Below are 15,274 nucleotides of genomic sequence, written 5' to 3'. Positions count from 1 at the left end.
GTTCCTCCCCAGGTTGTCCCCATCTTAGGATGAGGTGCTATCCTCTACCCAGCTGCGTAAGCCTGACAGGAGTCTAATAAATAACAGAAGGAGTGACTGAGTTACAAAGCACAAGTGGACACTAAACTTAGTGAGTGAAAGTTGATGAGGCATGGAATACTTGAACAATCTCAAAGTATCGCCCCATAACTATTAATCACAAAGAGAAAAACAGTGGATTAAACCAGTGGATGCCAACTTTAAACACGTGACCAACGAATGTTATCTAATGTTGGGACAAACTATCATGGGACCCTGACAGGGTACACGGAGGAGGACGCAACATCACTCCCGTGCTATTCTTGCCACAAATGCAGAACCTCAATCTAACTGTAAGAAATCAAACAAACCCAAGTTCCTCAACAATCTACCAAACAACTGCTCAGTACCCACCCCACATGCCAAGGCTAAGAGAGAGAAGGAAAGACTTTGGCACTGTCACAGGAGCGACAGAGGAGGAGACCAAGGGGACATGACAAGTCAATCACCGTAAATACTGTGGAGCAGGTACTGTGCGAAGTACTAGGGAGGCAAAAAGTCAGTTCTCTAGGGAGAGAGGTCAGAAAAGGCCCCACGGAGGTGGTGCCTGAATCAGGCCTTAGCTGAGTGTTTTACACCAGGAAGGAGGGACAGCAAAGGCAGTGAAGTAAGCATTGTCCGTCCAAGGAACGACAGGGGCAAGCAAGTTAGCAAGGCTGGAGAGAGGAGCACATGGTGAAGGAGGGTGGGGACAAGCCAGCTCCTGAAGGACGTGCACACACAAACTAGACTTCACCTCGAGGGAAACGGAGCTGTACATGAGCAGTGTTTTTTAAATCATTTTATTTTGAAATAATTTTAGACTTACAAAAAAGTTTTAATTGTAGAGTTCCTGTATCCCCTCATGTAGCTTGCACTAATGTTAGAATCTTAAATAATCTTAGTACAACTATTAACAATAAAAACTAAAGATCAGTATAACACCATTAAATAAACTATGGACTTTATTCAGATTTCACCGGTTTTTCCCCTAATGTCTTCTCTCTGTTCTGGGGTCCAATCTAGGGTTCCAAACTTCAGTTCATGATTGTGTCTCTAACCTGTGACAGTCCTTCAAATCTTCACCTTTTAAGACCTTGACTCTTCAGTGAGTAGTGGTCAATTATTTTGTACAATGTCCCTCAAGATGGTTTTAATTTCTTGTAATTAGACTGAGTTTATATCCTTTTGGCAGGAACCCTACAGAAGTGATGTTATGTCCTTCTGTGCAGCATATCATGATGCTGATGTGTATGAGGTTAACCTTGGCCCTTGGCTATGATGGCGTCTGCTGGGTTTCTCCACTAAGAAGATAAAGTCACTATTTATCCCTTTGGTATTATTAAATCCACTGAAGAACATAATTTAGAAATATAAATACCTTTTTTCTTAAAAAGGATTTTATTTATTTGAGAAACAGCGCAAGAGCGATCACAGAGAGAGAGGAAGAAGGAGTAGCAAGCTCCCGGCTGATCAGAGAGCCTGATGCGGGGCTGGATCCCAGGACCCTGAGATCATGACCTGGGCCGAAGGCAGACGCTCAACTAAGTGAGCCACCCAGGTGCCCCAAAATATCCTTCCTCTACACAAACTCTTGCCCACTAACTTCAGTGTCCGCCAGTGGATCTTTTTTTTTTTTTTTTTTTTAAAGATTTTTTTTTAAATTTATTTATGAGATAGAGACAGCCAGCAAGAGAGGGAACACAAGCAGGGGGAGTGGGAGAGGAAGAAGCAGGCTCACATCAGAGGAGCCTGATGTGGGGCTCGATCCCATAACGCCGGGATCACGCCCTGAGCCGAAGGCAGACGCTTAACCGCTGTGCCACCCAGGTGCCCCCCGCCAGTGGATCTTGACTGTAACATTATCATTATGGTGCTCAAATGATGATTTTCTATTATTTTATCTACATTTATTAATGGAAATTCTTCTGTAAGCAAGAGCTATCTCAGGCCGCCTCGGTGGCTCAGTCAGTTAAGCATTCCAACTCTTAATTTCAGCTCAGGTCATGATCTCAGGGTCATGAGACTGAGCCCCACATCAAGCTCTGTACTGGGCATGGAGTTTGCTTACGATTCTTTCTCTCCCTCTCCCTCTGCCACTTCCTGTGCATGCGTATTCTCTCTCAAAAAAAATTTTTTTTATAAAACTGAAAAATAAAAGCTATCTTTTCTCCCCATTTATTTATTCACCCACTCATTCATTTACTCATCCCTACACATGTGGATATGTATTCTATTCTAGGGTTTATAATCCAATGTTACTGATATTCATTTCCTTGCTCAAACTGCCACAGCTTTGGCCACGAGACTTCTTTCACATTGGTTCTCTCATCTTCTGGGCACCTCCTTACTTTCTGGCACAAATACTCTAGGCTCATGGTGTATTTTTCCTGCTCCAGTACCTGCATCAACCTCGTCTCAGAAACCATTAGTTCTAGGCATTATCTAATTACATTCTAGAAGCATCACTGTGGCAGCCGCAGTGTGGAGGACTGATGCGGACGGAGCACAGAGGCAGACGGACCAGTTCTTTCACCTTTCAGAACTAATAACAGCTGGAATGTGAGCAGCAGTGATGGTGAAGAGGAGACAGGTTGCAGAGATCTGAGAGGGCGAAATGATGGGCCATGGCATCACTTAGGTGCAGAGGGAGGGGGGCTCATCCCCAAGGTCTCCAATTTCTCCCAGGGAGTCTGGCAGTACACTCACCAGCGCAGTGAAGGGAGGACCACCCACCTGGGGGAGAGGAGCCAGCCTGGGTTGGGGAGGGCAGCCCTGCAGCAGGCTGTCGGGTATATTAGGCCCGGCGCTCAGGAGAGAAGCTGAGGTAGCGGCATCTCTGGAGTAGATGATGTCGTGAGAGAGTGAAGGAGGACAGAAACCTATGCCACATCACGTATAAGGACAGACAGGGAGGAGAGCCAGAAAAGCTGACTGTAGGGGAAATAGGACAAGCAGGGTCACAGAAGCCTGGAGAGACCAAGTGTCAAGAAAATGACCAAGAGTGATAAATACAGCAGACGGGTCGAGTCGGATAAACACTTCCAAGTTTTCACTAGATTTAGCAATTATATTTAGCAATTTTTAAAAACAGGTTTAGTGGCGTGATAAGATAGGAGCAGAGGGAAGAAAAAAGAGGTGGTGAGACCGTGGACAAGATAAATAGAGACTCTTGTTTGAAGAATTATGTGCTTGTGGGGCGCCTGGGTGGTTTAGCTGGTTAAGCATCTGACTCTTGATCTCAGCTCAGGTCTTGACCTTGGGATCATGAGTTCAAGCCCACACTGGTCTCCATGCTGCGTGTGAAGCCTACTTTGAATGAATGAATGAATCAATCAATCAATCTTTAAAAAATCATGTGCTTCTTAGCAAAGGACGCAGAGATGCATCCGCAGGACATTTGTATGTCTCCCATGTACCAGACAGTGGAAGCGGCCCAAGCATGCTTCTGTGCCGACAGAAGGAGCCAGAAGGGAAGGGAAAAAACACAAAATATAGAAGGAAGAAGATATGCAACAGAAAAACCACTTAGAAGAGGAGAAGATGGGAGGGTGGGCCAGAGAGAATCAGCTCTGACTGCGGATCTCTGCTCTACCCAAGGCTGGCCTGCAAGTCGTCATCACATAATTTAAACAGCTTTACAGATGATCTTCAGAGTTACAGTTTCTATGTCCAAGTTTGAAAAAAATTTAATACTCTAGGGTCAGCAATCAACAAACTACAACCTACAGCCTGTTTCTGTTGGGCCTCTAAGCTAAAAATGATTTTTATATTTTTAAAAAGTTGTTAAAACAAAAACAAGACTAGGTGACAGAGGCCACCTGTGGTTTTAAAAGCCTAAAACATCTCTTTCCAGAAAAACTTTCTCAAACCCTCTTCTAAATATTTTTTTTAGTAGCAAGCATACACCATTTAAAAATCCAGTCTAAAAGACAGGCAAAACAGCAATAACTTTGAGAAAACACCTCCCAAAGTGACAAGGCCATGGCGGTAGGCCTGAGGGGAAAAACCTCAGATACACTGCCAGGGTCTTTACATGATAATCTAGTCTTCCTGGACAGTAATCTGCTTTTATTCTCTAATAATGAATCTGTTTCTATCTTCAGAAACAGATACACTGGGCATAGAGCCCCCAGAGTCGGTTTACATGTACCCACAAAAAATACAAAGAAAAAAAGAACCAATTTGTTTTTTCCTAATTTGCTTATAGGGTCACTATTCAGAAGAAAAAAAGAACTGGAAATTAAAATGTCAAAAGGGAACAATGAAGTAAATTGCATCATACAGCAACATGATGTAGTTAACAACTGGCTATTAAAAAGGATGATTAGGGCGTGATATTGAGCTGTAAGAAAGGAAAGGAAAAGATGAACCTAAGTGACAGGTCTATCTGGATGACAGTGACAACAATTAAGGACACTGTTCAGAACCAGAGTTCAGAGGGACATAAATAACTCTCGTGTATGGTCCATGATTTTTTTTGTGTTAAAAAAAAAAAAAGATTCTTAAAATTTAAATCTGGTTCTTGTTATCCTGCAAGTAAAGCAGTCCATAAAATTTACCTCTTAGAAGACAAGGTTTGAAAATGCACGTTAAAATTTTAAGATGAGTTCAAAGGCAGAATCATGATGCAGCAAACTTGTGAAGCAAAAAATTCCTCTAGAATGAAACAAGCCTGAGCCCTCACTCCGGTCACACCCTGACCTTCTGGAAATGCATGTAAAAGACAGACATTCATGCCACAACCTGTCAAGACAGTTCCAGATTTTCTACTCAGGATGCATTTTCAGATAATATTTAAAGAGGCTCTTTCTGTGCCCTTTGAAGACCTCATGCACCCGGTCCTCTCAAGTGCTGGCCCTGGGATTTGGGGGCACTTCTGACAAGGGTTCTCTAAGGGAAAACTGGCTCCTCTGGTTCTTTGTCACTGTAGGATACAAATCGCACGAAGTGCTGCAGAACTCCTGTGTTTCTACTCATCTCCCACTCCCTCTCTCCCAACGTAAAGAGTTAGAAGGAGGATTTATGCTCCCGAATAAGCTCAAAGAAATGTGAGAATTTCTACGAATCTATTATTGTGTTTGTATTCATCCTTTCAAAGCAGTTCAAACCAAAGCATGAAGTGAAGGTTAAGAAATGTTTTTTTTTCTTTTTCTTTTTGAGAAAGGAGATAGCGGGGGTAGAGAAAAACAGAAACAAAAACACAGCCTCAAACACGGTCCCGTCAGTTCCCTTTCAAAAAGGGTGGGCTGAGCACCTCTCCAGCAGCTTCAAGCCGCCTTCTTGCTTCTGGCGCCTCCGTAATTTACAATCTACTGTTATAAACTTCTCCAAACAACTTGAAGCTGAAAGTGCTTCCAAAATGTTGTCAAGGGAATGAATGCTTCTCAATTAATTCTTTAGTCATGTTGTAACAAAAGCTCTCTCCTGAGCTGCTCCTTCTGAATAAAGAATTTGGTCCCTTCTTCTCCAGGTTTCTTGGCACCAGAAATGGCCTGTTGGGTTGACTGTGCATCTAAAATGGCAAATTAAAGACTCTCTTGTAGTAACTTCTGTCGTAGGCTGGTTTATTCTGTCTCTCTGCCCCATCCCCAGCACATATTCAGGTACTCAGCAAAATGTTACAGGAAAAAGTGGAACCTTGTCTGGGAGCAGTGTGTCCAGCACCCTGGACTCTGATCTTCCACGTTTTCATCAGTACTTAGAGACAGCAGTCAACTCAATTGTCTTGTGGATGGGGTTTCCAGTCATGGGCTTAGTGCCTCTGTCCCTAGAGATAAAGACGAGGACTCTGAAAGCACCCAGTGCACCTGTCTGTTCTAGTTCGCCCCACGGAATTAAAGACAGGCAGCACTAAAGGCACACGTGCTATGCTCAAGGAGTCTGTAGAAAGGGAGTGATTATTTGGTGGAACTGGGAAAATGTTAGGCAGGGATATCAGAACCAGGTCCTGAAGGAGGAGTACAAATGTATCTGTCAGAAAAGAGGCAGTCGAGAAAGGCAGAGACAAGAAACACGTGCAAAAATAAACACACATGTGCACAGATCTGTGAAGCACTCGCAGAATCTTCAAGAACCAGAAGAGTATAATTAAGATGTTTATTCAGCAATGTTATCCCAAATTCAACACAAAAACAGAATGTTATATTTCCCGCTGTCCTTAGCCAGCCAGGCTCAAAACCTGCTACCTCTTCCTCCTTCCTCGTCCTTGGTCCCCACCTTCAATCAACCGCAGGCTGCTTTCTCCCTAATCCGGATACTGGCCTCTAACCGGTGCCCAGGACACGGCCATGGAGGGCGGTCCACATCAGCCAGCAACTCCAGGGCCCTCCCAGTCCTGTGGACATACAACTACCAAGTCACCTTCCTGAAGTGGAGCTCCATTCATAGTACTAGTGTTTAATGAGTGAATAAAAATCTAAACTAATTAGCTGGCACTCTAGAATATGGCTCTTACCTGCCTGTCCATCCACACTTGTCACCATTCCTAGCTGAGCCTCGAGTCTAGTCCCGTCAGTCTACTGACTACCTGAGTGCACACCTTCTGATCCTGGGCTTACACCTCTCTCCCGCCCGAATGATCCTTGCCCCTCTTTACGTAAACCAACCCCCCCAACTCACCCGCTAGTCCTCGTCAAGGCTTTACCCAAATTCTGTTTCCTGCACAAAACCTTACGTGATGACCAAGCACTTCTTCTACACAACTCCAAGAGCCACAAGCATCTATACAATTAAAATACTGTCCTATACTTTGTCTTTGCACAACTAAGCTGTAAACTTTGATAACAGATTCTGTGCTTTACAGAACCTTTTAAAGCTGTTCCTAATTTAATACTCACCGTAAGTAATAAGCACTGCTCACTGGAGATCGTGAGGACATGGAACTAGACTCTCCTTGGTGGTCTTCTCACCGACAAGTCCTATTGCCACTACTTCTAATCCAGACAGTTTATTCCAACTCAGTGACAAACCCTAGTCCGGGGCCTCCTTATTTCCCGTCCCAACAAGTACAGCACCCTCCTAAATAAGACTGCATCTTCTCCTTCTTAAAACCCCTCAATGTCTATCTATAACTCTTAAACGAAAACCTAAACTCCTGCATGGAACTACACTATGTTGGAAGATTATATCGGGTCCCTTTCCCACACCACACCATCTCCCCAGTTGGCTCCCAATACACATCCAGCAGCTCAGGGAAATGCTACAGTGAAAGTTTAATCTTGCCAGAGAGCAACATGAGTGCCTATCCAGGACAACAGGGTCCTGCCCACCCCTGTAATCTTGTTTCATGCCATTCTACCCACTGCTCACCATCCGTCATGCTGGTGTTCTTCGGCCCCCCACCCCATCTGGCATGCCCATCTGTTTTGGTCTCTGGCCTGTGGCACTTCGGTTTCCTGTGCCCCCTGCCCTACCTACCATCAGACCACACACCCCGGCTCACATCACCCCTCCTCCACCTTCAGACCCTCAGAGTGGTGCTCCTTCCACCCGGACTGCAGCAGCAACCATGTCCATCCCTTACATCTCTCCGTGGCAGGTGTCTTCACTGTCTGCCTCCTCAGATGGACTCTACGGATGCTGGAGCCCTAGGTGCCCAGGGCACGGCTGTGCCGCACAAAAACGCTCAACAAAAGTCTGGTGAATGAACGAGCATATTAGGGAATCTTGACCAAGGATCTATGTTCTCTACTTAAAGACAGTTGTTTCTGTAAATGTGATTAACTGGGGTCACTAATGTAGTAGTGAACGATCAGATGAGTCATTTAAATATACTTTTAGAGCAGACTTTCAGAACAATCTCCTCCAAAAATAAAGTCAATCTATTCTTTCCCCGTTCTTGAAATGGACAGTACCACACAACATCAGGATATACAGTACTGAAAAATTAAGTGAACGTCAAAAGTAAGTTGAAAAGTCTTTGGTCCTATGTTTATTTCCTTTACTAGTCCCCCAGAGGTAGAAAAAATAACTTGAGTGATTTAGGTCTCTACGTACTCAGTCTCAGTTCTGACACTGTTTGTGGGAGATGCAAACAGCAGCCAGCACACAAAGAAAACCAAGCCGAGGAAGTGCGATACCCTGTCAACTAGTGAAACGCGAGCTCCTTGTCTATCACCTGTCACCGCAGTCTCCGCAGCACCTGGCTGTCACTGAGTATCTTCTTGTGTATTTGATGAACAAATGGCTAAACCTATAATCAAGCCCCTAGACAGTTAACACTAATGATATCAGGTCCCTTTATGGCCAACTCTAGCTGCGATGAGTTGATACATAGTACATTTCAATACTTTAGGACAATGCTAACCTTTTTACAATGGATTTTCTTTTCTTTTTTATTTGAGTATAGCTGACACCCACTGTTACCTTAGTTTCAGGTGGAAAAGTAACTCAACAAGCTTCTCCATTATGCTACGCTCACAAGTGTGGCCACCATCTGTCCCCACACATGGCTAGTACAGTATTAGTCACTATACTCTTTATGCTGTGCCTTTTCTTCCCTTGACTTACTCATTCCATAACTGGAAGCCTGTATCTCCCTCTCCTTTTAACCCATTTTGCCCAACCCCCTCCTCCCACCCCTCTGGCAACCATCAGTTTGTTCTCTGTAATTCCAGGTCTGATTTTTTGCTTTTTTTGTTTATTCATTTGTTGCTTTTAATTTTTTAGATTTTACTTATGCAAGAAATCATATGGTATTTGTTTTTCTCAGTCTGACTTATTTCATTTAGCATAAAACCGTCTCAGTCCATCCACGTTGCTTCAAATGGCATGATCTCATCCTGTTTATGGCTGTGTAATGTTCCATTGTGTACATATACCACATCTTCCTTATCCATTCATCTACTGACGGACGCTTACGTTGCTTGCTTGTATATCTTGGCTATTATAAATAATGCTGCAATAAACATAGGGGTACGTATATCTTTTGAACAGTTTTCTTGTTTTCTTTGGATAAACACTCAACAGTGGAATTACTAGATTATATGGTATTTCTATTTTTAATTTTTTGAGGAATCCCTATACTGTTTTCTGTAGCGACTGTACCAGTTTACATTCCCAGCAATGGCGTATGAGGGTTCCTTCTCTATATCCTTGCCAACACTTGTGATTTCCTGTCTTTTTGATTTTAGCCCTTTTAAGAGGTATACAGTAATATCTCACTGTGGTTCTGATTTGCATTTCTCTGATGATGAGTGATGCTGAGCACCTTCTGATGTGTCTGTTGGCCATCTGTGTCTTCTTTGGAAAAAGGACAAAGTTAATTCTTGAACTGTAGTGTATTATTATTGGTAAGCACAATCCCACAAGCATATGGGTTAAGGCAGTGATGACATTTCTGAAGAATGTACCAACAGCTGTGACAGTGGTACATATTTTCATAATTCACTTTCCTATCAATAGCAAAGGAGACAGTAGAGAAAGGAAGTAAATCAACTACTTTGTTCCTGCCCCTCTACCCCCCAACCGCAGGAGATGAAAAAACTAAGATTTTATTCCCTCCCTGCCAACCAAGGGATTATCATTTTCAGGCAGGGGACAAACTTAGTAGTTCTGTTCACACAGGCTGTACTAGTACTTAAAAGGAGCCAGGCAGGAAAACAAGCAAACAAACCAACCAACCAATGAACCAACCAACCACACCCAAAATGTCCCGTATCTGCTAGGGTAGGTCTAAACTTTGCACACTAGGTTGGGTGTAGGAAGAAAACTGGGCACTGGTGAGAAACGCTTCCTTTTACTAACCAAATGGAAGACTACACAAGAAGACCTGGCCTCCAATTCCAACCCGAAGTAGAAGTGGGCAAGGAGAAAAGGGAAACCAAGGATCCCCTCGGCTCTCAAAGCACTGCTTTGCTCAAACTTCTGGCTATTCCCAGTGAACGTGCTCCACAGGTCAGAAGAGTTTGTACCAACCCCACATTCCTAAATGGGAGGTTTCCTCCAATTCAAGGGCCGACAGATACAATTTCAGTGACAAAAGTCTAAAAATATTTTGAGCTCAAGAATACTAAACAATTTACAATTATTCAGAGGCAAAGGCAACCGGTTACTGACGATGCCCATGTGACTACAAAACCACATTCCACAACATTTCTAGTCCTCTTACCGTGCTAACATGAAAATCACAAGCATCAAACGGTCTTTCAAATTGTTCCTAAAAAGATACCTAAACACTCGGTACTTGAGAAGAATCACAAAATACCTGTGGGCAAAAAATATACATTTAAGGTTCTATACCCAACAGCACGTTAACTCTACAGAGGAAAACGAAGGACATTTTATTTGTCTATATCCCATTACTCAACAGTCTCTTTTTTAAAACCAGTCCTTTCTTCTTCCACTTTTCATACATGCTGCCTCTCAAAGCTTTATTGCTTAAAGGCTGTTTCATCTAACAAAATTTTACCAAGATCTTATTTTCCTTAAGTATTTTATTTTTCTAATATCTTTGAATAGAGGGAAAAATATAATTTATTCCCACAGAGGAATGGAATTAGCAAACATTAGACCATCATTTTATAGCTAAGTCACTTTTTGGCACTAAATACCAAGAAAGAAGACTTCACTCCCTGCTCTTCTGAGCACAGGGGTCAAGCGCTCCAGCTGAGCACTGGAGGGCATTAGACAGATACATGACCTTTACCCCGAAGAATTACAGACAGCACCTTTACCTCAGCCTTTGACTTCCTTCCTTCTTTGGCCTCAGCATTGTCTCAGGGGACAGAGAACCCATGGAAGCACGTGAATTCAAGGCTGCCACCACAGTCTGCCACTTGTCACATCCCACACCTCCGTGTCTCCACCCTTAACCTAGAATTCTAACTTACAAATTATTCATTTATATTACAGCTTCAGTACACAAAATGATAGACTTGTCTCTTGCAGAAAGATCATGCGGCTCCCCGAAGGACTAACCTCACAGTACTCATAAGCCAAATGACCCCTTATTTGTCCTAATTATGTTTTCTTTATGGATTATAAATAGATTTTAAGCCTCACTTTGATATCATGAGACAAACTGATTAACAGTTTAAACAATGGATAGAGTGGCTTTGTAATCTGGATGCTTAGACTATATTATCCAAATCTACATTGTAAGAACCAGAGTTTGTGGAAAAGCACTTTGCTTGACTTTCTAAATTACGTAAGAGAAATTACTTTAAAGACACTGAAAAGGACTTACAGGGGAAAATACAAAGTGTACGAGGAGGAAGAAGTCAAAGGGCATAGGTTAAAGAATGAGAACCTATCCATCAGTGTTAACGAGAGATGTTTTACTTCTATAACATATACTATTACTCAAATTAGCAATCCTCAAGAAAGTTCTACAGTAAGTCTAAACACTCAACATTTCAACTTTATGTCAGATTCACTAGTCTAACAAGAATCTTATTGATTTGTTTCATCATTTGAAACCTTCCAAAAACCTCTCCAGAATTAGAGCATTCACTGCTACTAGCAGACAACCACAGTCTCAGATAAATAAACAAATACGTTTAAGCTGAAATGAGTAATCTATGTTAAACGTAGAGCTCCAATGTGAAAGTGCTTAGTTTCCTTAGAAGCCAGAGAAGATACTGCTTTGGTCTTCTGAAATGGAACATACTTTAATATCAGTTCTGAAAAACTCACATAAGAAAGAGGTTTAATCAAAAAAAGGACTGCAAAGACTAAAAAGGAGGGGAAGGCGAAAGAGAAGGAAGAGAAGGGGGAGAAAGAGGAAGAAGAGAAGAAGGAAAAAAAAATCATTTTGTATTATGCGACTGTAAGGCCTTCGGGACAGATTTCATCTTGTGAAGTAGTTGTTCAGGATGAAAACAAGGCCCCGATCCATTAAAAGATGTTCAGGCCTGACGTATTTCCCAGCACTATGAAGGAACAGCAGATGCAGGTGTCATCATTTGAATTTAAGAATGCTCAAGACTCAGCAGAAGTCTCAGAACTGGGAGCTTCTAGCTGAACCTGTGGGCACTAAGGAATGTAACAGGCTACAGTCACCATTCAAGATCCCGTGACAGGAGCAGCCACACGCAGGTGACCACAAACACAAAGCACAAGCGAAAGAAAAGGGACTTGGGTACTAACAGCATGCTCTGCACAGAGCAGACAAAACTAATGGACGTTAGTGCCTATCAAGTACAAGATAGGTTTCAGGTGCCCAAAGAAAGGATGATGACAATTTCTATGCTGCTCTGAAACTTGGACTTCCTACAGAGATCATATTAGTCTCCCTAAGTAGTTCATCAGCGTCATCTATGAGTCAAAGTTTAGATTTAAATGGCAAAACAGGCTCATCGATAATTAGGCCTTGGAATACATCCAGAGTAACAGCATAAAATAAATGCTTGTTACAAAACAGCTCTGCGGGGCTGGGTTTATAGAGCAGAATACCCAACCAAATCCTGTAGGACAGGACAAAGGAAATGCTTCAGTGTCAATGCACAACAAAACTTTAAATGATACAATAAAGCTGTAAGATGAGAAACAGACCCCCTCTCCACAGCATATATACACAAAGCAAAACAAAAATAGCACGGAGCCACACAATTCAGACTTCAAGGGGATTTGCTGTTCATGTGGCCCAGCCAACCTCACTGGACAGATGAGGAGACCAAGTCCCAGAAAAGGAGACCAAAATGACCTAGACTGGATTCTGGGCCCAATGTCTCCACTCTACCCTCACAAGACCAGCTTTCCCTGAAAAAACAAGGGGGAAAAACTGCCATTCTTATTGGTGGCTGACCCAAGCGATCTAAAAATCTTGAGAATCTTTCTTCCCTTTACTCTCCAGGACGAAAAGCTAAATAAATTAACGTTCCAACAGATCCCCAGAAAAAACCCTAAATTCTCAAAAGTGAATAGAGGCTTTTTTGGGCCCATGATCATGGAGGTGGTAGCAGGTGCGCCCTCGACGTGCAGAAGGACACAGGCAAGTTCGTGCGCCTGTACGTGCTGTGGAAATACTCCTCTAGCAACTGCATCATCGGCACCAAGGACCACGCGTCCATCCAGGTGAACGTGGCTGAGGCTGACAAGATGACAGGCAGCCTCAACGGCCAGTTTAAAACCTATGCTATCTGTGGGGCCATTTGCAGGTTGGGTGAGTCAGAGGATGCTATCCTCTGACTGGCCAAGGCCAATGGCATCATTTCAAAGAACTTCCGACCAGAGAGGATCATGCATGTGGAATATTTGTCATAAATAAATAGCAACCCCCCTCCAAAAAAAGTGAATAGAAGATAGGAACCTGCACATGTCCCTGCAGAGTTGTACAGTGGTTCATTTTCAAATCCTTTTCACATACATTACTTCCAAAGAACCACAGCTCACAAAAGAGTCTGAACTCTCTATCAGATCAATGGGATTGTGCCAGAATCAGAAGAGCCTCAGACATGAAGCAAAGCAAACTTTGCAATATTCAAGAGAAAGGGAAATTTCCTATAAGCCTCAGGGAACCTTTCCCAGAAGGTCTCAGGGTTGCTGAGAAAGGAAAGAGTCTGTGGGTCATCAGACCAACGAATTCAATTTTGCCATCCTTAAAAGTCATCAGCTACATTTAGATTTAGTTTTCCCAACAAACCAAAGAAAAAAAACGTCATTCAAGGATCAGAATGAGGAAAAGCCGGGAAGAGGGCGTACTGGGAAAGCAGCACCCACTTACTGGGCTTAATGATGGGCTGTGGAAGGTCCTGCCTGCCTTCCAGGAGCATCTGTATCCTAACACTGCATGACACATACACTACACAACCTTCTTTCAGGTTATCATTAGGGCTCTATTGCTAAAGTGGAGATTTCTGTTTTTTTCCTTTTATACTGAAAGTCTTTCCAGTGTATGATAGCTAAAACCATCCGGAGGAAAAATAAATGCTAAACAAAAGATAAAGCACAGGAAATGATTAAACCAGTAAGTTAGGTTAAAAGACTTTTCTATATTACGTAGAAAGTATGCCAAATGAGTTGCTTTAATTTCCGACTCTGACGAAGCTGAATTGGTTCCCTCTGCTGAGCATTTCAGAAGCAATACATAACATTGTTTCTAAACCATACAACTTTACATTGCTTAGGATAGTTACTTAAACTAGTCTAAAGCTAATGTAACAAAACTCAAATTTTTATAAAATGTCAGAGACTACCAAACTTTTGAACACCCAATCCACATATTAATGATATCACCGACCTAAAGGCTTAAGCTTCAAAAAGGAAAGTAAGAAACATCAAGTGCTAGAACATGCACGTTCATTTTGTTTCAACACAATTCTTTAAAGTTCCTTTCAAACAAGACGGATACATTATAAAAGCCCGAAATCATAGCTGTCAAAAATAACTAAACAGTTTATTTCTAAGTAGTAATAAAGATTAATCAAATTACTTTGTAGTCGTGAGATTGATCATTTTAAAAGACAACCAAGAACATTCCATGACTTCAACAGTCAAATAAACTTAAAATCAGTCACTGACAAAAGCACATTGACTGATTCACGTTTCCCTATTAAAATGTCAAAAATATCTGCCCTACCTACTAAACAAGATGGAAGTGAAAATCAAAATGAGACAGTATGTAAAAGTACTTGATAAGTATTTAAATTACGACATACTGTGAATTGATAAGCAGTAGAGTTTACACAAAGAATTAATGTTGTAACTTGGTATGGTTAGAGTAGGAGTCTAATCTTAGTTCAACCACTAAGTACTAGTAACTTCATCATAATACAAATCATGAAGGCCCGTTGAGCCCCATTTCCTTATTTGAAAAGTAACAGAATTAGACAAGGAAAGATCTGAAGTCCCTTTCCGCTTGGCCACTTTGATTAGTAAGGTTTCACACCTAAATTACTGCTATTATAAGTAATAGCAGCATTTGACATTTGACATTACTAAATATTCTCATTATTTGCCACCATGTCACAAGTGGATACCACACCTTTCCTAATGCAGCAGATACAGCAGGGAATACCACTACCTTTGTAGACCTGTGTGCCAACCTGGAGGAGTTCAAAGCACTATTTCATATTACTACACAGGTCAAATATTAAATGAGATGAAGAAACACTTTATCCCTCATTTATCAGACTAGTGAGCTGAAGTCAAGAGTAAGTCATCTGCCCATAGCTCACAGCTATAAGAGTAAAAGCTGGATGGAGAAAGCAGGCCCAGTGCTCTTCCCAATTAGGGATAACTGAGCAACCGAAATGAAATATAACAGAGCCAATCA

General features: G+C 42.2%; 1 protein-coding gene and 1 pseudogene across 4 annotated transcripts in view; one reads left to right on the top strand and one right to left on the bottom strand.

Annotated features, from left to right (window-relative positions):
* The window catches only part of GAN (gigaxonin), a 63,556-nt gene that overhangs the window by 46,410 nt on the left and 1,872 nt on the right, over positions 1–15,274 (bottom strand). The gene's annotated exons all lie outside the window — the stretch shown is intronic.
* LOC103662129 lies at positions 11,976–13,263 on the top strand (annotated as a pseudogene).

Source organism: Ursus maritimus, unplaced genomic scaffold, assembly GCF_017311325.1.
Source record: "Ursus maritimus isolate PB19 unplaced genomic scaffold, ASM1731132v1 scaffold_19, whole genome shotgun sequence".
NCBI lineage: Eukaryota > Metazoa > Chordata > Mammalia > Carnivora > Ursidae > Ursus > Ursus maritimus.
Note: the sequence above shows the minus strand (reverse complement) of the source record. Positions and strands in the feature narration are given on the sequence as shown.